The sequence below is a fragment of the Electrona antarctica genome (assembly GCF_951216825.1).
Source record: "Electrona antarctica genome assembly, chromosome: 14".
In the NCBI taxonomy this organism is placed as follows: domain Eukaryota; kingdom Metazoa; phylum Chordata; class Actinopteri; order Myctophiformes; family Myctophidae; genus Electrona; species Electrona antarctica.
Window position 1 is genome coordinate 6,518,441 of NC_136795.1, and position 24,315 is coordinate 6,542,755.

A 24,315-nucleotide genomic window follows, 5' to 3' on the forward strand; every position below is an offset into this window, starting at 1 on the left:
GAGGATAAGCGAGCGGTTTTCTACTGAGGAAACAGATGGTGGGCAAACAGAAACCTAGCGCAGGTATCCAAGGGAGCTTCGGGTTTTGAATTTCAAAGGATTGGATTATTTGTTGAAGTGATTGTTTGGAGACAACGTGGCACAAACCAGGACAAAATGTAATGACAATGGAAACCAGTGGGCCATGGTAATGCAAATATAGCGTGAATAAAGATTCACTTCTCTGCATAGAAGGTGACAGGCAATGGGGCGGCGGTGGCTCAGGGGTAGAGTGCCTGGATGGTAACCGCAAGGTTGCCAGTTCAAACCCGGTCTCCCCCAGAGTTACTGTCAAAGTGTCCTTGAGCAAGACACTGAACCCCTAACCTGGCGGCAGAGTGCAGGGAGGCTGGCTGGAAAGCTGTTATCTGTCCTGTGGAAGTGGGGTGTAGGGGCTTCGTAGGTTCCTCAACTGCTCGCCTACTCCGCGACATGGGATGCACAGGAGCGGGGCATCGGAAAGCCATGAAAGAGCTGGCTGAGGAGGCGGAGAAAGGCAGCTTCTGGCTGTGGCTAAGGAGGAAGCATAGGAGTTGGGGGACAAACACCTAGGGCATCAGCAGGGGGTGGCAGGGAGAGATCCCTGCCACCGCTCCGCCACCATGAGACGTACTGGGGTTAAAGGAGCGAAACGTTGATGAATGGTGGTCCCCAGCTGATGACCCGTTTAGGCCCACAGAGGTGTTCAGTGAGGTGTCACAGCACACCTGTTCAAAAGGCACTGGAGGAGGTGCGTCAGGCAGAAATGCCCAGCAGGAATACCAACACCTGTATCTGATATGTTCAATCTGGAGGCATCCAGTGACTACTGTGAAAGGGCAGTTGGCATCCAGGGAAGTCTGGAAGACAGCCAGGAAAGACTGGATGACTGCAGGAAAGTCTGCACCGGGAGTGGAAGGCTAGTTACCTCACCCACTAGTCCCATAAAAGGGACACCCTAAACTTACTACGAAAAGACATAAGAAAAAACAACCCGATGGCCCTCCGAGAGGCGGGATGGAAGAACGGCCAAAACTGACGGATTTCTTGGTAACGACTGGAACGGACACAGACAAAGATTCTTGGATTATGAGAAGATGCAGGTGTGGGTGGGAGAAGGTGACCACTTTCAGAGGTTTGCGGATCCACCAGGGAAGGAAAAAGTGCGAAGAGGGAGGCCATCAGCAACATTGCACTGCAACTGCAGGTCAGACAAGAGGAACCCAAAGCCAGGTCGCAAACCACAGCGCTGAGGGATCCACCGTTGCTGAAGAAAGGCAGGTGGAGGACACAGGATGGCCCTCGGTGGACACCAATGCCTCTGAGAGTGGCACTGGTGAAGACACACACAGAACACAAAGCAACCCCAACAACCAGGAACAAAGCCAGAGAACAGAGAGGAAAGAACCTGGAAGGAGGCAGCTGGTCAAATGGCCTAAAGCAAACGAGGTTGCAGTCTGGCAGAAGCTCGACAAGGACCTCAGCCTTATCCTGGAGCATTCACTGCGTGGCCAGGTGGAAACCAAGCTGAACCGCATTGGAGACATCCTGTATGAGGAATGCAGAGGCAGATTTGGAGTGACTGCTGAAAAGCGGAGATCTTGCCCAATGCAGAAGGGGAGGAGGGAGATAGAGATCGAGCAGTTGGTGAAGAGGCGGCGTCAACTCCGAAAACAGTGGAGGAAGGCAAGCAAAGAGGAGAAGGAGGGCCTGAAGCCACTGTGGGACGAGGTGAGGAAAAATCTTGCCGGCCTACGGAGGGCAGAGCGCATTCGCAAACGCAGAAGGCGGAAGGAGAAAGAGAGGAGCAATTTCTTCAAAAACCCCTTCAAGCATGCGAGACAGCTGCTAGAGGACAAGAGGAGCGGAAAACTGGAGATTACCAAATCTGAGCTGGAGAATCACATCAAGGAGCAGTACAGTGACCCAGCCAAGTCAACTCCGCTGGGATCCCCTGGTTATGTTCCTCGCCCAGCTCCACCAGCCATCCTCTTTAATGCTGCCCTCCCCAAACTCAGCGAGGTAGCAGAAGTGGTCCGGAAGGCAAGAGCAGCCTCAGCCCCAGGCCCTAACGGGATACCATACAAGCTGTACAAGTACTGCCCAGGGGTCCTGAGATACCTCTGGAACCTGCTGAGAGTGGCTTGGAAAAACCAAGTCATCCCCTCAGAGTGGCAAAGAGCTGTCACAGTTTTCATCCCGAAGGAGCAGAACTCCAGTATGATCAGCCAGTTTAGGAGCATTGCTCTCCTGAATGTCGAAGGGAAGATCTTCTTCTCCATCCTGGCCAAGAGGTTGACCAGCTACCTCACAAGCAACGGGTTCATCGACACCAGCTGCCAGAAGGCAGGTGTGCCAGGCTTCCCAGGGTGTGTGGAACACTCTGCAGTAATATGGGAGCAGATCCAAAGGGCGAAAAGAGAGAGAGGTGACCTGCATGTTGTGTGGCTGGACCTTGCCAACGCATACGGGTCTGTCCCCCACCAACTCATCGAGTTCGCCTTGGACTTCTTCCATGTCCCAGTCTGCATTAGATCCCTGATAGCCAAGTACTTTGGAGACCTCCAGATGTGCTGCACCCATCAGGACTTTACAACAGGCTGGCAACAGCTGGAAGTAGGCATTGCCATGGGATGCTCAATCTCGCCCATCTTGTTTGTCGCAGCCTTTGAGATCATCCTCATAGGGGCTAGGAAGATGGTCGGAGGAGTGAAACTGCCTTCAGGTCAAAGGCTACCAGCAGTGAGAGGCTACATGGACGATATCACCACCGTACTCCAGACAGCAGCATGCACAACAAGACTGCTGAAGAGGATAGACGAGCTTGTGGGCTGGGCGAGGATGAAGATCAAACCCCCCAAATCACGCAGTCTGTCTATCAGGAAAGGAGTCAGAAGCGACAAGACCATCTTTGTTGCAGGCGGTGAGAATATCCCATTGCTGGCAGATCAACCTGTTCGTAGCCTGGGTCGTACCTACACAGCAGAGCTCTCTGACAGGCAGATGGGGCAGACAGTGAGGAAGCAGCTCGCAGATGGCCTGGCTAAGATCAATCAAAGCCAACTCCCTGGGAAGTACAAAGTATGGTGTTACCAGTTCATACTGTACCAAAGGGTGATGTGGCCACTGAAGATGAGCGAAATCCCCTCTTCAGTGGTAAGCAAGATGGACGGGCTGGCTAACTCATTCATCAGGAAGTGGCTGGGACTACCAAGATGCCTTTCAGACGTAGGCCTCTTTGGTAGGAACACGCTACAACTACCACTGCGATCCATCAGCATGGGATACAAGCAAGAGAAGGCTCGGCTGGTGCTGGAGCTGAGGGAATCCACTGACCAGCTGGTGAGAGCAGCGGGCACCCAGATAAGAACAGGAAGAAAGTGGAAAGCCCAAGAAGAGGTCGACATGGCAATCGGCAGGCTGAAGCACCGCGAGGTGGTTGGCAGAGTCCAGGAGGGTCGAGCAGGCCTTGGGAGGGGCGACACTCCCTTGTTCTGGTCAAAGGCTTCCAAAGAAGACCGAAGAGCCATGGTGGTGGCAGAAGTGGCAAGAACTGAGCAGGAACGCCTTAACATCAAAGCGGTGTCCCAGGGCCAGCAAGGACGTTGGACGTCATGGGAAGGCCTCACAGACAGATCCATGTCATGGTCTGACCTGTGGAAGATCCCCCAAGCTAGGCTCAGCTTCCTGATCAGAGCAACATATGACACCTTGCCTTGTCCCCGAAACATCCACCAATGGTTCGGTGCCGAAGAGACCTGTTCCCTTTGCAACACCATCAACGCAAGCCTCCAGCACATCCTGTCGGGCTGCAGGACAGCGCTGTCCCAAGGCCGCTACGGATGGCGACACGACCAAGTTCTGAAAAAGCTGGCAGAGGTGTCAGAGTCATGCAGAAAGGAAGCAAACAGCAGACCTTCCGCTCCAGGCAGACATCCCATCCAGTTTGCGAGGGCTGGAGAGGGTGTCAAACCCTCCCGCCAGAGAGATACTGCAAGACTCCTCTCACCGGGAAATGAGTGGATCATGAGGGTCGACCTGGGGAAGCAGCTCCAGTTCCCCAGGGAGATCGTGGAAACATCGCTGCGGCCAGACCTAGTCATGTGGTCAGAGGCTTGCAAGACAGTCCTTCTGGTCGAACTCACCGTCCCATGGGAGGGAGGTTTGGAGGCTGCTTATGAGCGGAAGCGAGCCAAGTACTCCGACCTGGCGGCAGAGTGCAGGGAGGCTGGCTGGAAAGCTGTTATCTGTCCTGTGGAAGTGGGGTGTAGGGGCTTCGTAGGTTCCTCAACTGCTCGCCTACTCCGCGACATGGGATGCACAGGAGCGGGGCATCGGAAAGCCATGAAAGAGCTGGCTGAGGAGGCGGAGAAAGGCAGCTTCTGGCTGTGGCTAAGGAGGAAGCATAGGAGTTGGGGGACAAACACCTAGGGCATCAGCAGGGGGTGGCAGGGAGAGATCCCTGCCACCGCTCCGCCACCATGAGACGTACTGGGGTTAAAGGAGCGAAACGTTGATGAATGGTGGTCCCCAGCTGATGACCCGTTTAGGCCCACAGAGGTGTTCAGTGAGGTGTCACAGCACACCTGTTCAAAAGGCACTGGAGGAGGTGCGTCAGGCAGAAATGCCCAGCAGGAATACCAACACCTGTATCTGATATGTAATTGCTCCCGATGTGCTAGTTGGTACCTTGCATGGTTTCCGCTGCCATCAGTGTATGAATGTGTGTATGAATGTGTGTGTGAATGGGTGAATGTAATGCACATCTATGTAAAGTGCCTTGGATAAAGGCGCTATATAAATGCACCATTTACCATTTACAGGCAGCCCTATCTACTGTACCACATCACTCTACATGTAGTCACACAGCCTTATATTCCTTCAGCTCAAAATAACCAGTCCAGAAGCTGTGCTTGTGGAACAGCCGTCCTGCACTTGTTTCAAACATTCAGTAGAATTGGCACAACAAACCACCAGGCTCTCCTCCATAACAAACCACCAGGCTCTCCTCCAAACGGGCAAAAAACTGCTGCATGCCACTAATTTGTGACTTAATCAAGTGTATAAATGACAGATGCTTTCAATTCGGCTCAATTTTACACTTAATCAGGCACAGAGAGGGACAGTGTCTTGAGATCGGTCAAGGCCAAGGGGGATATCTCCTTTACGCCAGTAGTTCAGACCACTGGTCCGACAACGACAACCTACCTCAAACCCTAACCTAGCAGCGCATGTTCGCCAACCTTAACGCATGTTCGCCAACCTTAACGCATGTTTGACGTTGTTCGCCAACCTTAACGCATGTTTGACGTTGTTCGCCAACCTTAACGCATGTTCGCCAACCTTAACGCATGTTTGACGTTGTTCGCCAACCTTAACGCATGTTCGCCAACCTTTAATCCGGTCTCCAACCTCATCACATGTTTGCCAACCTTAATCCGGTCGCCAACCTCAACGCATGTTCGCCAACCTTAACGCATGTTCGCCAACCTAAACGCATGTTCGACATTGTTCGCCAACCTCAACGCATGTTCGCCAACCTTAACGCATGTTCGCCAACCTAAACGCATGTTCGACATTGTTCGCCAACCTTAACGCATGTTCGCCAACCTTAATCCGGTCGCCAACCTCAACGCATGTTCGCCAACCTTAATCCGGTCGTTTTCCGCATGTCGGACTTTGACATGTCGGAAAAGCGTACGCACCCCTTTTAAGCTAGTGGATAAGATGTTGGCTTTGCACGTGGGAGACCCGGGTGCCGCCATGTCCAATCTGCTGCACCATGCGCTTAAAATTAGTTTATTTTTATTTTTTAAGAATTGACATCGTCAACCAGTAAGTGTCTGACTGACGAAAGAGTCGACATTTCTCAACGTAAGATTATGGAGACCACCTCCAACCTTTGGTTAAAATTGTGCTTTATTCATTAACTTTGAGGTATTTGATGAGTTACTTTAAAGATGGAGTGCTTTGATTTGTGTACCTTTTCTGTGTTGTCTATGGAGTTAACATTACTCTAATGGACCCCAGGGTGTGGTTAGAATATTGAAATAGGTCTTCCATGTGTATTTTTGGTTTCTTCCTGAAAGCTGAAAGCCCTTGAGTCAAAAGGCCCAATCGAAATGACAGTGATTTAACCTTAACCCCTCTCCTAACCCCTCCCCCTTTATCATACAACAGCTGTGGGTGCGGCTTCAGTTCAGGTGGATCACCACCCACCTACTTAATGAACTGGTGGGTGTGCCCCCCCCCCGCGCCCCGTACGCACACTCAATACACACACATTAGTATCCTTTGCATGGCTGAAGATCCACCATGGACAGCTATAGCTCTCCTGGATTCCGACTTATGGAGGTTTGAAAATCATGCTCGTAACCGAGGTAAATGGACATCAGATTTAACGTCCCATAGCTGGTGGTGACGGAGGCGTTGCATATTGCAAACGGATCTATGTTAAAATCTGCCGTGGGGCTCAACCATTATATACACAGAGTATACGTTGGGATCCGTATATATATATACACTTAACAAATAATCTCCCCTACCTGGGGGAGGCACGTCTGCTCCCGTGCTTGCGGTTCTGGTTAGGTTAGGGTTTGAGGAGGGTTGGGTTAGGTTATGGTTAGGTTATGGTTAGATTAGGAGATGAGGTGGGTTATGGTTAGGTTAGGAGATGAGGAGGGTTGGGTTAGGTTATGGTTAGGTTATGGTTAGGTTAGGAGATGAGGTGGGTTATGGTTAGGTTAGGAGATGAGGTGGGTTATGGTTAGGTTAGGAGATGAGGTGGGTTGTCGTTTGGTTAGGTTAGGAGATGAGGAGGGTTGTCGTTTGGTTAGGTTAGGAGATGAGGAGGGTTGTCGTTTGGTTAGGTTAGGAGATGAGGTGGGTTGTCGTTTGTCGTACCAATGACTAGTCTGAACAACGTACTGCACCCGTTCAGGTGTATATTTGGATATGATGCGTTATATTATGCGTTATCTTAGTGTCGAACAGGAAGTGTTTTCCAATGTAAATGTATTATGCTCAGAATGAGGAACAAATGCACGTAAATTCCACAAGCACTGAGGCTCAATATAATGTAACCTAGGCGAGCAAAATCACGGCCCACACAAAAATCAAGTTATTTTTTGTGTGGCTGCATCCTTACTCATCACAGCGTATTATTATATGTTTCGTGCATGCCCTGAAGGCTAATTTTATTTTGTTGTTTTTGTTGTTGACCAAAGTTTTGCTTGAAATTGTTGTTAACTATAGCTCTTCCGTCCTCCACACACATCCCACTCTGCATAACCTCCTGAATTAAATTACCACCAATGAGAACCATGGGATGACTCACTCCCCATTAGACTCTCTACCAATGAGAACCATGGGATGACTCACTCCCCATTAGACTCTCTACCAATGAGAACCATGGGATGACTCACTCCCCATTAGACTCCCTAAACTGTAGATGAAAGCACAGGCAGCTTTTGCACCACGTGTGTGTGTGTGTGTGTGTGTGTGCGTGTGTGTGCGTGACCAACCCTTTGCCGGGTTAAATAAAGGTTTGTAAAACATAATTTAAAAGGAGAGAGAGAGAGAGAGAGATCATTGGGACAGTCAGTCAAATCCTACAGTACTTGTGTGTGTAATGTAAAGGTAATGTAAAGGCTGCATGTGTGTGTAATGTTTGTATATAATGTTAACTCAATTCATAGTCCTGTCCTGTACAATAAATGGTAAATGGTGCATTTATATAGTGCCTTTATCCAAGGCGCTTTACAGAGATTGTGCATTACATTCACCCATTCACACACACATTCACACACCGATGGCAACGGAAACCATGCAAGGCACCAACTAGCACATCGGGAGCAATTAGGGGTTCAGTGTCTTGCTCAAGGACACTTCGACAGTAACTCTGGGGGAGCCCGGGTTTGAACTGGCAACCTTGCGGTTACCATCCAGGCACTCTACCCCTGAACCACCGCCGCCCCGTACAATGTATGCATACTGTACACTGGCCTTGTACGTGTATCTGTGTCTGCAGCTGTGAGTCTGGAAAAGCTTCACTCGCCTTGTACGTGCATCTGTGTATGCAGCTGTGAGTCTGGAAAAGCTTCACTGGCCTTGTACGTGCATCTGTGTATGCAGCTGTGAGTCTGGAAAAGCTTCACTTCATAAAAAAAAGAAAATCTGGGTAGAAAGAGTTCAAAACTACTACAACGGCACTGCAGGACCGATCCAAAGACTTTAGGGCGGCGCTTCATATTGGACGGTGACATGATTTGTTCCGTTAGGCCTCAGTCACACTGTCACACATTCCAAACAGAGACAGAATGCGTGTTCTGTCTCTGTCTGCATGGGGGGAGAGGGAGAGCAGAGCAGCTCGCAATTAATTTTCAATGGGAGTCACGTGGTTTTGACGAAACAACAGCCTTGCTTGATGGGGGGAGGGGGGGCAGAACAGAGCTGGAACAGAACCATCAAGCAAAGCTGTTTCGTCAAAACCATGCGACTCCCATTGAAAATTAATTGCAAACTGCTCTGCCCCCCCTCTCCCCCCAGAACAGGCAAAACACACGTTCTGTGTCCCAGGCACACTTTCGCGTCAAGAGGCGCCAAAACCGCCTAAACCAGGCGTCTCTTCCATTTTTTGGAGGAGGGGGTTGGTCCCTAACATATTTTCAGATGAGGGTCCGGCGGCCAATTACATCCTTTTTAAAAAAAAATAGAAACATGAGGTTTTTTTCCGAAAACGTTTAGGATTTAGAAGCCTGGGGTCTAATGGGTTAAAAGCAGTGGGTGGTGTGTATTTACACACACAGTTCCATAGGATTCCAGACCCCTGGAGTCACCTATACTGTATGGGGGGTTTAATGACAAACTAAACTGCTGTGACAGTAAAGACTGAATCAATTATCAACTGCAGTGCTGTTCACACTGTGTGTGTGTGTGTGTGTGTGTGTGTGTGTGTGTGTGTGTGTGTGTGTGTGTGTGTGTGTGTGTGTGTGTGTGTGTGTGTGTGTGTGTGTGTGTGTGTGTGTGTGTGTGTGTGTGTGTGTGTGTGTGTGTGTGTGTGTGTGTGTGTGTGTGTGTGTGTGTGTGTGTGTGTGTGTGTGTGCTACAGCCACATCCGGGACAACATCTGGTCCGTCGGTAAAAGTGCTTAATCGATTAAATAACCCCCGGGCTATTAAGGTGTTAACATTCACACAGCTACACTCTGGCACCGAGCAGAGCAGTGATTGGCTGGTTGAGGGATTGCTCAAGGGCATCTCCATTGCAGGTGGTCACTTTATCCTGGCAAAGATTCTCCCAGCTGTCCTGTGGAGATTGGAACCTGTAACCTTCCAGCCACATTCATTAGTATTTAAAATACAATGCTAAGTAATTGATTTGGCAGAATGATTTGGGGGTTGATATTGAAAATGAGCATTGGAGGAGAATTATAGCAAATGTAGGAAGTGGAATTAGAGAAGCAAGAGGGACATTTATTCAGTATAAGATAATTCATAGATATTATTTGACACCGACTAGATTACTTCAAATGGGAATAGCGGATACATGTTGGAATACATGTTGCAAAGAAGAAATTGGCACATATATGCATTATGCATATGATTTGGGACTGTCGCATAGTAACCGAGATCTTGTACAATTTTGAAAAACACATTTTGAATTATAAAAAAATAAATTCATTGAATTAAATTGAAAGGCCATGCAGTGCATGTATCCTGCCCTGCATTCACTTAACTGCTGTTTCACACAAAAAAACAAAACATAAATGGCTTTGTCTTTTTCATGTCCGTGTGGTGAACAAGAGCCTTGGCCTCCAATGCCCAGCTCGCTTTGATAATGTTGTGCTGATGCACATGCATCCGCCACATGCACGCACCAAAAACACACACACACACACACACACACACACACACACACACACGTACACACACACACGCACCACAAACACACACATGCACGCGTGCACGCACGCGCGCACTCGCACACTCGCACGCACACGCACAGTCACACACAGTCACACACACACACACACACACACACACACACACACACACAGTCACACACACTTAGCACTAAGCACGTGCTCAAGCAGACAAAACAAGCCATTGAGGTGTGTAATTGTCACCTCTGGATAATAAAGGTTTATATATTCATTGGCTTAATGAAACTTCAGGTTTCATTTGGAAACTGATTTCGCAGAAGAGGGGAGGTAAATTGTCTCTCCACTCCCTCTGTGTGCCTTTCTCCCTACCTCTCTCTCTCTCTCTCTCTCTCTCTCTCTCCCCACCCCCCTCATTCTCCCAAACTTCCCTTCTTCGTTCTTTCTCCTCCTCTCTACCTTTTCCTTCCCCTGTCCCTTCAGAAATAGTGAAGCACCACCTGTTCTATTCTCACGCTCTCCATTTCCTTCTCATTTGAAGACCCCCCCCTCTCTCTCTCTCTCTCTCTCTCTCTCTCTCTCGTCACATTTAGAGAGAAGGGGTCTTAATAAGGACTTTTCTGAATAGTGATGGATTAATCAGGGGACGCACCGCTTTGGAGGGATACATGCTTGTGTGAACATTAGTGTGTGTGTGTTTTTTTTTTTGTTGAGATTTTCTTTCTCCTCTCCCAATGAATAATGAACAAACAAATGACCACTAATTGCGGGTACCGATTAGCCTCCGTTGGGCTTGAACCTCTCCTACTGCCGGTACATTTGATGCAGATCCGTTTGATGCCATTTCTAAACCTGCCTTTAATACATTCTGGGCGGGAACCCCTTTTGGTGTTTTAACTAAGCATTATGTTATACTTTAGCTATTGAAAAATAGCAGATCTACAAGCTCATAGCGCGCCACCGAGTGGCGCGCTACGAGCTTGTAGGTCTGCTATTTTTGAAAAATCGTGAAAATGTGCCTCAAATCTTTTAATATATATTATTACAGAGTGAACATTTTAACTAAAATCTTTGCTTCTGGGGAGGTCCCTGGAACAACATATTTTCAGATGGGGCGGAGGCCAATTACATATAGTTTTTGGGGTCCTTGACATGAAATATTGAGCACAACTGATACAGAAACATAAGGGTTTTCAGAAAACTGTCATTTTGAAGACATTTTTTTAATTTCGACGTCAGGCCTAAATGGGTTAATTGCCTCCTCTCGTGCTCAGTCAATGGGGCTCACTGGGGGGGTTCGCATTAAATGCATCTTTTTTTAGAAAATGTTGTTTTCTCATTTGGTGAACGGTAGCCAAATATTTCAATCATCCACATCATGGGGAGAATGTGTTTATTGGAATTAATTAGAACACCCGAAAGAGCAAAGGAATTGTATTTAGATGTTCGCCAAAGGCCTGCAGATTTGAAAGCTCTTTGAAAGCAGCAGTGGGGAATCAGCAGTGGCGGAAAGAACTGCAATTTAAGTACACTTTTGAGGTATTTGTACTTTACTTGAGTATGTCAAATTTTCAGTACTTCTACTTCCACGCCCCTATATTCCAGAAGCAAATATTGTACACTCCACTACTAATTGTAACGGAATTTGACTGAGGGACTGCCATTGGATTTTTTTTAATTTTTTGTTTTGTCGTGTCATATGAAAGCAGGGAATCATAGCTTCAAATAGAGATATTGGAGATATGGCTTATAGAGTAATGTCTTGCAGAAAACAGCGAGTTGAGAAAACAGGCTTGAAAGGTTCACTTCTGTGGTCTCTAACATTACACCTAGCTACATGTTTAAACATTTATTTCATATTTACATGTCGATTTCAGCTCTGACACTTATTTCAGACATGCTCTAGTATGTGAAGAGTCTGCCTGTGCAGACTGTGCATTTTGGGGGGGGGGAGAGTTTTTCTCCTCTGGTGAAAAGCTGCAGTTTGTGCGATGGCAGGCTCTCAGTCAAATCTGGTCACAATTATTTGACAACTTTAGTTACTACCCTTACGTACTTACTATTACAAAACATACATTAACCACTTCAGCCCTATACACATTTTGGCCATTTGAAAATAGCAGATCTACAAGATCACAATGCGTCGCGAGCTTGTAGATCTGGCATTTTCAAAAGATTATTATGCGTTTGAAAACTTGAAATGAGACATTCTACACGAGTACTTTTACTTTTGGTACTTCAAGTACATTTTGATGCCAATGCTTTTGTACTTTTACTCAAGTACATTTTGGATGCCGGACTTTTACTTGTAACAGATTAGTTCTATATATTGCAGTATTGATGCTTTAACTTAAGTTATTCTGAACCATTGAGTACTTATTTCCACCTCTGGGAACCAGACGGTCCCCCGGTTCGATCCCTGACTCTCTGCAGGCTTGGCTTCGAGGTGCCTCTGAGCAAGATGCTATGAACGCCTAATTGCTCCCTGTGTGCTCACTGGGAGCAGCGCACTGCGCCTAATAGGATGAGCCCAAATGCGGAGAAGTCGCTTTGCCTCTGGGATCTTTTCTTCTTTTTTGTGTACTTTTGTTGTTGTTTTAACTCTATCGTCTTTTTGCTGAATCATTGTTGCTTCATGAGCTTGCAAGAAAAAAGATCAAAACTTTTTTCCTGTTATCTTTTATTCATTAATTCATTCATGTGTGCTCGTGCTACAGAGAGGGGGGGGGGACCATATTTTCTTTAGACTGCAAATGAGGCTCATCAGAGTCCTTATCTAAAAGCAGACCTCACGATAACCCCCTCTTTGATGTACATTGCGGGGAAGTGTACCCAGGGAGTATATGCTTTATAAAGTTAAAACATCAGTGGCTCTTTAATGCCAGAAAAAGTTATTGCAAAAGTTTTCTAAACGTGGGAGAAATTATTCCCTCTATGCGTGGACGAGTTTTCGTTGTAATGGGGGCGGAGAGAACGAGAGAGAACGAGAGAGATGGAGAGATGGAACATGATCTAAAAGCAGTGTGAGAAGTAGAGACGCAAGGATGGACTTTTTTTTTTCACCCAACGTTTGGTGGGTGACCCTACGTTGAAACGGTGAATTATAAATGGTAAATGGTGCATTTATATAGCGCCTTTATCCAAGGCGCTTTACATAGATTGTGCATTACATTCACCCATTCACACACACATTCATACACCGATTTCGGCGGAAGCCATGCAAGGTACCAACCAGCACATCGGGAGCAATTTGGGGTTCAGTGTCTTGCCCAAGGACACTTCGACATGTAGACAGGAGGAGCCGGGATTCGAACCGCCGACCCATGGATCATTGGACAACCTGCTCTACCTCCTGAGCCACAGCCAACAATGACCAGCTAGACATTATCCCACTTATTACACGTGGTTACTGCTTACATAAATAAAATAATAAATAGACAGTTGACACAAAAGGGCTATAAGTATATAAAATATGGGTTTTATTTAGGCTATTTAGCATTATGTCCGTATACGGTATTCCGCTTAAGAAAATAGTTCCTTTTAAAAGTTGTACCGAGCCGGCACCTCTTTTTATACGGCGCTGATGCGGAAGTGCGGATTGAGCCGAGGAGGAGCTCTGAGGAGGCGGGCTTTGATCTGAATTCAGCGATTGACCAATCAGAATCAAGCATTGAACCTATAGCCAACCGTGTAATAATGGCTGATACCGACCACCTACTTCTTCTTCTTACACAACAGTGTCAGTGTCTGGTACACTGTCTGACAGCTGGTTTACTGTCTGACAGCTGGTACACTGTATGACAGCTGGTACACTGTATGACAGCTGGTTTACTGTCTGACAGCTGGTACACTGTATGACAGCTGGTACACTGTATGACAGCTGGTTTACTGTCTGACAGCTGGTACACTGTATGACAGCTGGTACACTGTATGACAGCTGGTTTACTGTCTGACAGCTGGTACACTGTCTGACAGCTGGTTTACTGTCTGACAGCCGGTACACTGTTTGACAGCCGGTACACTGTTTGACAGCTGGTTTACTGTCTGACAGCCGGTACACTGTCTGATAGCTGGTATACTGTCTGATAGCTGGTATACTGTCTGATAGCTGGTATACTCTCTGACAGCTGGTATACTGTCTGATAGCTGGTACACTGTCTGACAGATGGTATACTGGCTGACAGCTGGTACACTGTCTGATAGCTGGTATACTGTCTGACAGCTGGTATACTGTCTGATAGCTGGTACACTGTCTGACAGATGGTACACTGGCTGACAGCTGGTACACTGTCTGTCTGACAGCTGGTACACTGTCTGACAGCTGGTATGCTGTCTGACAGCTGGTATATACTGTATGACAGCTGGTATATACTGTCTGACAGCTGGTACGCTGTATGACAGCTGGTATATACTGTCTGACAGCTGGTACACTGTCTGACAGCTGGTATACTGTCTGACAGCTGGTATACTGTCTGACAGCTGGTATACTGTCTGACAGCTGGTACGCTGTCTGACAGCTGGTACGCTGTCTGACAGCTGCTACGCTGTCTGACAGCTGGTACGCTGTCTGACAGCTGGTATGCTGTATGACAGCTGGTATATACTGTCTGACTGCTGGTACGCTGTCTGACAGCTGGTATTATACTGTCTGACAGCTGGTATTATACTGTCTGACAGCTGGTACACTGTCTGACAGCTGGTATACTGTCTGACAGCTGGTATATACTGTCTGACAGCTGGTATACTGTCTGACAGCTGGTATTATACTGTCTCACAGCTGGTATTATACTGTCTGACAGCTGGTATTATACTGTCTGATAGCTGGTATTATACTGTCTGACAGCTGGTACACTGTCTGACAGCTGGTATACTGTCTGACAGCTGGTACGCTGTCTGACAGCTGGTATACTGTCTGACAGCTGGTACGCTGTCTGACAGCTGGTACGCTGTCTGACAGCTGGTACGCTGTCTGACAGCTGCTGTCGGCAGATTCCATTATATTTACATCAGTCTACACATTTATTTCACAAAATGCAGACAGAAAATGGGTGCAGCATGTGAAGCAGTCACAAAAAGCTCCGCCACTGAAGCATTTTGCTTCACCGAGCAACATAAAGGCTGATTTTTCCAAATAAGTAGAGCATGCTAAAGTTGTATAACAGCTTGTAGATCAAAGTAATTTCACCCTATTTTCCCGCGTTCATTCGCTGACTCTTTCACTTCTCTCGCACACACGTGCAAGGACAATTATAGTCGATGCATTTATTTCACAAAATACAGACTCGAAATATGTAATTGTTGATTTAGACTACTAAAGGAATAAGTGCACGTCACTGTGAGGGATGTGTGGTTTCTGTGTTTTTGAAGACAAAACATCGAAGCCAACCAGGGAGTAGTTCAGGGCAGAATAACCAATTTTGACCGAGACCGATTCTACAAAATGTCTTCTAAATCCTGACAGTTTTCTGAAAAACCCTATATCTATGTCAGTGGTTCTCAAACTTTTTCATGTCGAGGACCCCCCAAAAAAATATGTAATTGACCGCCGACCCCCATCTGAAAATATGTTGTTCCAGGAACCTCCCCAGGAGCAAAGATTTGAGTTAAAAACATTCGCTCTGAAAGAATGTATATTCAAAGATTTGCGCCACATTTTCACGATTCAAAAATAGCAGACCTACAAGCTCGTAGCGCGGCACTCGGTGCCGCGCTACAAGCTTGTAGATCTGCTATTTTTCAGTAGCTAAAGTATAACCTAATTCTTAAAACACCAAAAGGTGTTCCAGCCCAGAATGGGATAAAGCTGTGCTGACCATAGACTTGTAACGTCCATGCCGGGCCGGCTTGTGCCTTTCAGACTCGCGTAATTTTGGCACAAACAAAAGATGGCACAACAATGAACCCAATCCATGTCTTATGTGCCGTATAACAACAACAGCGGCGGGCATACAAACATGGCTACAACCTGAGCACTCTGTGAAAGCACTCTGCGGAAGCAGACCGCCTAAACTCTTCACTAACTACAAAGTGCTCCTTGAACAAAACACTCCACTCCCAGCGGCCGACACCCTCGAGAGCGATGGAGACTTTTTAAGTACCTCTCTACCTCGGCTAGACCAAATCGCAAGGCTTGGTGTGTGACATATTTGACCACCTCGTCTGTTGTGTTTTGCATAATACCCTGCAGGCACCCTGGCCCGGGCCAGCCTAGTGGTCCGGCCACCTATAGGCTGGTAATCCTAGAGGTCATCCCGATGACCCCGCCTGTCAAACTACTGTTAAAATGGTAAATGGTGCATTTATATAGCGCTTTTATCCAAGGCGCTTTACATAGATTGTGCATTACATTCACACACATTCATACACCGATGGCGGCGGAAACCAATGCAAGGCACCAACCAGCACATCAGGAGCAACCAGGGGTTCAGTGTCTTGCTCGAGGACACTTCGACACCAACTCTGGGGGAGCCCACAGGGTTCCAACTGGGAACCCTACGGTTACCATCCAGCCACTCTACCCCTGAGCCACCACCGCCCCCTAGTGGCCACTCTACCCCTGAGCCACCGCCGCCCCCTAGTGGCCACTCTACCCCTGAGCCACCGCCGCCCCCTAGTGGCCACTCTACCCCTGAGCCACCGCCGCCCCCTAGTGGCCACTCTACCCCTGAGCCACCGCCGCCCCCTAGTGGCCACTCTACCCCTGATCCACCGCCGCCCCCTAGTGGCCACTCTACCCCTGAGCCACCGCCGCCCCCCTAGTGGCCACTCTACCCCTGAGCCACCGCCGCCCCCTAGTGGCCACTCTACCCCTGAGCCACCGCCGCCCCCTAGTGGCCACTCTACCCCTGAGCCACCGCCGCCCCCTAGTGGCCACTCTACCCCTGAGCCACCGCCGCCCCCTAGTGGCCACTCTACCCCTGAGCCACCGCCGCCCCCTAGTGGCCACTCTACCCCTGAGCCACCGCCGCCCCCTAGTGGCCACTCTACCCCTGAGCCACCGCCGCCCCCTAGTGGCCACTCTACCCCTGAGCCACCGCCGCCCCCCTAGTGGCCACTCTACCCCTGAGCCACCGCCGCCCCCTAGTGGCCACTCTACCCCTGAGCCACCGCCGCCCCCTAGTGGCCACTCTACCCCTGAGCCACCGCCGCCCCCTAGTGGCCACTCTACCCCTGAGCCACCGCCGCCCCCTAGTGGCCACTCTACCCCTGAGCCACCGCCGCCCCCTAGTGGCCACTCTACCCCTGAGCCACCGCCGCCCCACTGTTAATCTGACAATAAAGACAAATGCCTGACAGCGCGTTGTGTGTGTGTGTGTGTGTGTGTGTGTGTGTGTGTGTGTGTGTGTGTGTGTGTGTGTGTGTGTGTGTGTGTGTGTGTGTGTGTGTGTGTGTGTGTGTGTGTGTGTGTGTGTGTGTGTGTGTGTGTGTGTGTGTGTGTGTGTGTGTGCAGACTGGTGGAGTCACCATGCAAGTCGTTTTGTACAGTAACACACCCTTGGACTGTTGAAGACTCAAGAGACATTGTTTGAACACATGACAAGGTTATATTTGCGTGCGTGCGTGCGTGGGTGCGTGCGTGCGTGCGTGCGTGCGTGCGTGCGTGCGTCTATCCATGACTGTGTATGCCTGCTGGTGTACTTATAAGCATGTATTGCATATAGTGAAGGCTCATATCAGCTAGTACACAAGTCCCACCCCCTTCGCTATGATACGCATGCCATTTGAAAGCGCTGGCAGCTCAGCCTATATAAAACCCTCCTCTCTTATCATAAAAGAGCCAGAAAGCCCTTGGCATATATATATATATATATATATATATATATATATCCGTAGAATGGGTTGGATGTCATCCAAATCCTGGCTGTTAACATTGTCTCTGAACTTCCCCTCAGGGTAAATACTTCAGGAAGGTTTGTTTCCAATATACATGCAGCTGCACCACGTGGTTGGGGTTAACGGTTTTCGTGCCTGGTGTACTTTTTTGGTCACGATATCGGATCTATTGTATAGGTCTGTGGATGCCAGAACACAGACTAGAAATCAAGGGATCATTGACCGGGTTCCTGGGGGTCCCCTGCAGCCAACTGGTGCATTGATGCTATTTAACTTCTCTATAATTTACCCATTCAAGACGGGGACCCCTTTTGGTGTTTTAAAGATGACTGCCGTGATTTTTGTACTTTTCTGTTTTGCATGGGTCTATGAACCTTACTCTAATCGACCCCCAGGTGTGGTTATAATATTCAAACGTCTTTCATGTGTATCTTTGGTTTCTTCCTGAAAGCTGAAAGCCTTTGAATCAAAAGGCCCAATCGGAATAACACCATTTTAGTGACATCATAACCCTAACTCCTCCCCTAACACCTCCCATATTAACATACAACAACAGCTGTGGACGAGGCTTGAGTTCAGATGGGTGGTGCTAAGATGAAAACCAGGTATACTCAATGAACTGGTTGGGTGTGGCCACATAAAAACATAATTTTAACACTTTTTTTAAATAAATCCTTCCTCCTAGTATATTCATAATACCTGATGATCATGTTTTAGGGAGGAAAAAAATCACGGCACTCCATCTTTAAGCATTATGTTATACTTTAGCTATTGAAAAATAGCAGATCTACAAGCTCATAGCGCGGGGGTGGGGGGGGGGGGGGGGATGGGGGGGGGGGGGGGATATTTTCAGATGGGGGTCGGTGGCCAATTACTGTCAGGACATTTGTAGGATCGTCCTCGGGTCTAAATGGGTTAAATTGATTTGTTTCAAATATCCCTTTGAATCCACAACAGAATCAGTGGAAATGCGGGTCCACGTGGCCCAGTGAGTGACAGTTTGGGGCTCCATGACATGACCTTTGGAAATATCTACTCCTCCAGAACATAATGGTGTTGTTTGTGTGTATTTATTCATGTGAAACTGTATACATTTCTGTCCATGTCTGTCTGTCCGTGTCAAGTTGTTGTTGTGTTTTTGTTGTGTGTCTATTATGTAACATTAGAGTTCAACATCTGTTTGTTTGTTTGTTCGCTGTGAGTTAGTTTGGTTAGGTGTGTGTGTGTGTGTGCGTGTGTGCATGCGTCAAGTTGTTGTTGTGTTTTTGTTGTGTGTCTATTATGTAACATTAGAGTTCAACATCTGTTTGTTTGTTTGTTCGCTGTGAGTTAGTTTGGTTAGGTGTGTGTGTGTGTGTGTGTGTGTGTGTGTGTGTGTGTGTGTGTGTGTGTGTGTGTGTGTGTGTGTGTGTGTGTGTGTGTGTGTGTGTGTGTGTGTGTGTGTGTGTGTGTGTGTGTGTGTGTGTGTGTGTGTGTGTGTGTGTGTGTGCAAGCACGCACGCACGTGCAGTGCATGGTTCTGCGTGTGCGACTATGGGTCGGTCTCACATGTCCTCGCATGACATTGCATCTTCTCTACTGTGTTGATAATGCTAGATGTAATAGTATATGTGATGGAGGGAGAGCAGGAGGGAAGACAGCTAGAAAGAGGGGCGACAGGGTACGAGACGGGGAGAGAGACAACTATAAGACTGGGATAGACAGAGAGAGAGAGGGAGAGATAGTGAGAAATCAGCTTGCTTGAGGCAGTAAAGGGAGAGGAGAATAACAAGCACTCAACAGTAACAGCGGGGAAGAGGGGGGTCAGAGAGAGAGAGGGGGAGAGAGAGAGAGGGAGAGAGAGAGATAGAGGGGGAGAGAGACAGAACACAAATAAATAACGAAGAGAAATTAAAGATGACAGATAAAACATAACACTAGATAGGGGCAGATATTGGGTAGCAAGTAGAACGTGTGTGTGTGTGTGTGTGTGTGTGTGTGTGTGTGTGTGTGTGTGTGTGTGTGTGTGTGTGTGTGTGTGTGTGTGTGTGTGTGTGTGTGTGTGTGTGTGTGTGTGTGTGTGTGTGTGTGTGTGTGTGTGTGTGTGTGTGTGTGTGTGTGTGTGTGTGCGTGCGTGCGTGCGTGTGCGTGTTTTCGTTTTCATTCTTGAAGTGGCCTGTACCTTTGATTCTAGCTTAGAGGAAGCCTTTATGACCAAAGTCATTAAGTACCAGCCGCTCCTCCAGACCATCATAGAGCTAGGCTATAGGTGCAATCTACTTGTGTTTATCTTCTGCAGCCTAGGACATGTACACAAGAGGCTTCCAACAACTTGGGATGCCAAAAAAGCAGCCAAACGGCTTGCGAAATTCTGTGCAATCTCTTCCACTATCGGTAGCCGCCAAATATGGCGAAGACGCTGTTACTTGTACCCCTGAAGGGTGTGTGCATGGGTATTTGTCCGGGATTTGCTGAATGCACTCTGTACAGCACCTTGTAAATATTTGTGTCCTTGTATTGTGTGTGCGTCCTTGTCCACAATGATGTGCACATCCCTGTCAGCAGGTTTCAGTATGGGAGCTCATAGGTTTGCATTGCGAAACACCAGTAGCTTCAATGATACATTCATTAATGGATGGATGAACTGACACAGTTGGACAAACGGATGGAGGGATGGATGGACGGATGGATGGATGGATGGATGGAAGAGAAGAGTGACTGCATGGGTCTTTGTCCTTGCATGCCCTTATATATCCTGTCGATAGAGTGCCGAGCGAAGTCCTGTCACTCGCTCATCCCCTGGTTTGCGGAAGTCATTTCTCTATGGAGAATAACATTAGGTCATCTTAGAATCGGCTTGAGTTCAGATGGGTGGTGCTAAGATGAAAACCAGGTATACTCAATGAACTGGTTGGGTGTGGCCACATAAAAACATAATTTTAACACTTTTTTAAAATAAATCCTTCCTCCTAGTATATTCATAATACCTGATGATCATGTTTTAGGGAGGAAAAAAATCACGGCACTCCATCTTTAATGGATGGATGAACTGACACAGTTGGACAAACGGATAGATGGATGGATGGACGGATGGATGGATGGATGGATGGATGGATGGATGGATGGATGGATGGATGGAAGAGAAGAGTGACTGCATGGGTCTTTGTCCTTGCATGCCCTTATATATCCTGTCGATAGAGTGCCGAGCGAAGTCCTGTCACTCGCTCATCCCCTGGTTTGCGGAAGTAATTTCTCCATGGAGAATAACATTAGGTCATCTTAGAATCGTCTCGTATGAGAAACAAACTGTCTCTGCGATATTGTCGGGGGAGGTGTCTCTGTATCATTTGCGACAGTCAGTCACTCATATTTGATACAGTCTGTTTCTAGCGAACATGTAACTAATTCAACAGCAGTAACATTAGCGTTGGTGGTTTCACTCATATGTCCATATGAGTGAAACCACCGGGATGATGTGCATATTTTTCAAACCCAGTTCTTATATGAGGTGATCTAAGATCCCCCGATGGGGATTATAATACAAATAAAAAGACTTCAGTGCTCTATGTGGTTTTGAGTTGAACTCTGCAGTTTGCTGCCTGAAGACATCACAGATGGCTCGCAAACCTTTTTTTAATGAAATGCATGGCGCCACAGGGGCCATACAGCCATCCTCTGTATGCCGATAGGCCTACTTTTTCCATTTTGTATGCGTCTATCTATGGAGTTAAAGGGGAATTTCTCCCTAAACTTGTTTTGCAAAAGTAAGTTGATAATTATGTATATTGACCAAAAATTTAAAAAAAAATAAAGATATAGGGGAGCTGAAGCTACAGCTGGAGATGAAGCTGGGGCTGGAGGGGTCTAACGCTAGAACTCCTATTCAATCGACAGCAACACTCCATGCATTGTTGACACTGCACTCTTCCTGGTCTACGTGAGCTGGTGTTAGACCCCCCCAGCAGCAGCCCCAGCTCCAGCCCCAGCCCCAGCTCCCCTATATCTTTATTTATTATTTGTTTTTATTTTTTTGGTCAATATACATAATTATCAACTTACTTTTGTAAAAAAAAGGTTTAGGGAGAAATTCCCCTTTAACATTACTCTACCCCAGGTGTTTTGTATGTGTCTATGGAGTTAACATTACTCTAATAGACCCCCAGGTGTTTTGTATGTGTCTATAGAGTTAACATTACTCTAATAGACCCCCAGGTGTTTTGTATGTGTCTATGGAGTTAACATTACTCTAATAGACCCCCAGGTGTTTTGTATGTGTCTGTGGAGTTAACATTACTCTAATAGACCCCCAGGTGTTTTGTATGCGTCTGTGGAGTTAACATTACTCTAATAGACCCCCAGGTGTTTTGTATGCGTCTGTGGAGTTAACATTACTCTAATTGACCCCCAGGTGTTTTGTATGCGTCTGTGGAGTTAACATTACTCTAATAGACCCCCAGGTGTTTTGTATGTGTCTATGGTGTTAACATTACTCTAATTGACCCCCAGGTGTGGTTAGAATATTGAAATATGCCTTCCCTCCGTTTGACCAGAATGGAACAGAGCCTTCATTAGTATCATTAACATTGTCTCCGTTTGACCAGAATGGAACACAGCCTTCATTAGTATCATTAACGTTGTCTCTGTTTGACCAGAATGGAACACAGCCTTCATTAGTATCATTAACATTGGGTACGTTTACATGAGGTCTTTCAACCCCTCTTAATTCCGAATAGAAGTTAAATCCTATTAAACGTTGTCATGTAAACACCTACAAAAACTTAAATCCGAATGAAAATGCTCGATGCGATTTAAAAACCATTCCGATGTCACTGGCCGGATTATTCCGATGTTGAATGCGATTGGCCGAAAGTTGGACTCATGTATACACTGCTTCGGATGTAAATTCATTCTGGTCTTTCTGAGCATGCTCATTTCCAAGGCGCTCCAACTCCAAGGCGCTCATATCCAAGGCGCGCCGAGGAGTTTGCACATAGAGCGCGTTATTTCGTGCATTTTGCAGATCCGAAATCCACACAAAAAAAACGTGGAGCAGGCTGCAGCAGTGGTGATGATCATAGATATATATAAACACTAGATGGCTCAAGGCGGAGTTTCTGACGTCGTTCACCCGGCAGCCATCTTACATCGGGGATACAGTACAGTATGTTCAATGGCAGCTCAAACAGAAACAGTCATAACTCGCTCAAATCTTGACGGATTTACAAACGGGTTGGTTTATTACAAACGTTGTCAACGTGGCTATGATTCAGGACGCTTATCTGCTTAATTTTTTCTTTTTTATATGAACGTCGTATAAAAGCATATAAGTATGCGGACGTCTCTGACGTTTATAACAAACCAAACCGTTTGAAAATCGGTTGAAAATTGAGCAAGTTATGGTCATTTAAGAGTACATGCCCCATAGACCCAATGTTATGTGTCCCGAGGTAAGATGGCCGCCACGTAACGACGTCGCTCTCCATTGGCCAACAGCGCGGGTGAGCTATCTAGAGTTTATATATATCTATGGTGATGATCCCCCTGATCTGTGAGTGTTCAAAGATCCAACCGTCCCGAGTTGATGATCACTCTGATAATTTTCAAACATGTTTGATAGGCCTATAGGTTATATAGCCAGCCTATATGTATATGGATGCTTCATGCTACTGTAGGCTAAGTGCATCGGGGGACTCACAGAAAGACGGAGAGAGAGGACGAAATTCCGTCAGTCCGCTGTTCAGTAATCTCACACACACACACACACACACACACACACACACACACACACACACACACAGTCCCAAGAATACGATATTATCGCTATAATGTCCATCCTATCCCTTTAAACTTTTATAGGCTATAACTTGCCTATTCCAAGTTGCAACCAAAACGTCATGAAACATAACGGCTTAGCAGTTTAATTGGGACACGTTGTCAGCCTGTAGATCAGCGCTTACTTACACAATGTACGTGCATTGTGCAAAGACGAATCACAAATAAACCCAATAGCCTTGTGAGGCGCACAGCGAAAAGTTGATAAATGCGATGTGTGTGTGTGTGTGTGTGTGTGTGTGTGTGTGTGTGTGTGTTCAACAGTCTCTCTCTCTCTCTCTCTCCTCTCTCAAAAATAACGAGCGACCCTTGATACAATAATAATCAGTGTGTTGCGTGCCCTGGCCGTGCTGTGTAGATAATAAAGTACAAATAAAAACGAGATGATCACCTTCCCAGCGGAGAAGGGGAGCCGCAGCGGGTGGGGAATAAAATACGGTAAACATATACGCCCGCCCCTATCCAACCAGCAGCCTCAAAGCTACTGCAGAATGAAATGATGGGATTTCAAAGTATCGTCTTTAGTCTGTAATGTTTATGTTTGTAGCCTACTAGAATTTCGCGGGCCTTCGGCCCGCTCATCCCAGAGTTGCGTTGCCCCGCGTTGCGATACAGAAGTCCACAGATACAGAAGTCCACAGTGACACGCGTTTTATGCAGCTGTTTTGTGTTGCAGCGCGTGCACGCGCGCGCGTGTAGTGTTGTTGTTCTTATCCATAACAATAAATGGATGAAATATGCTCTATATTAGTTATGTATAGATTTAAAGCAGT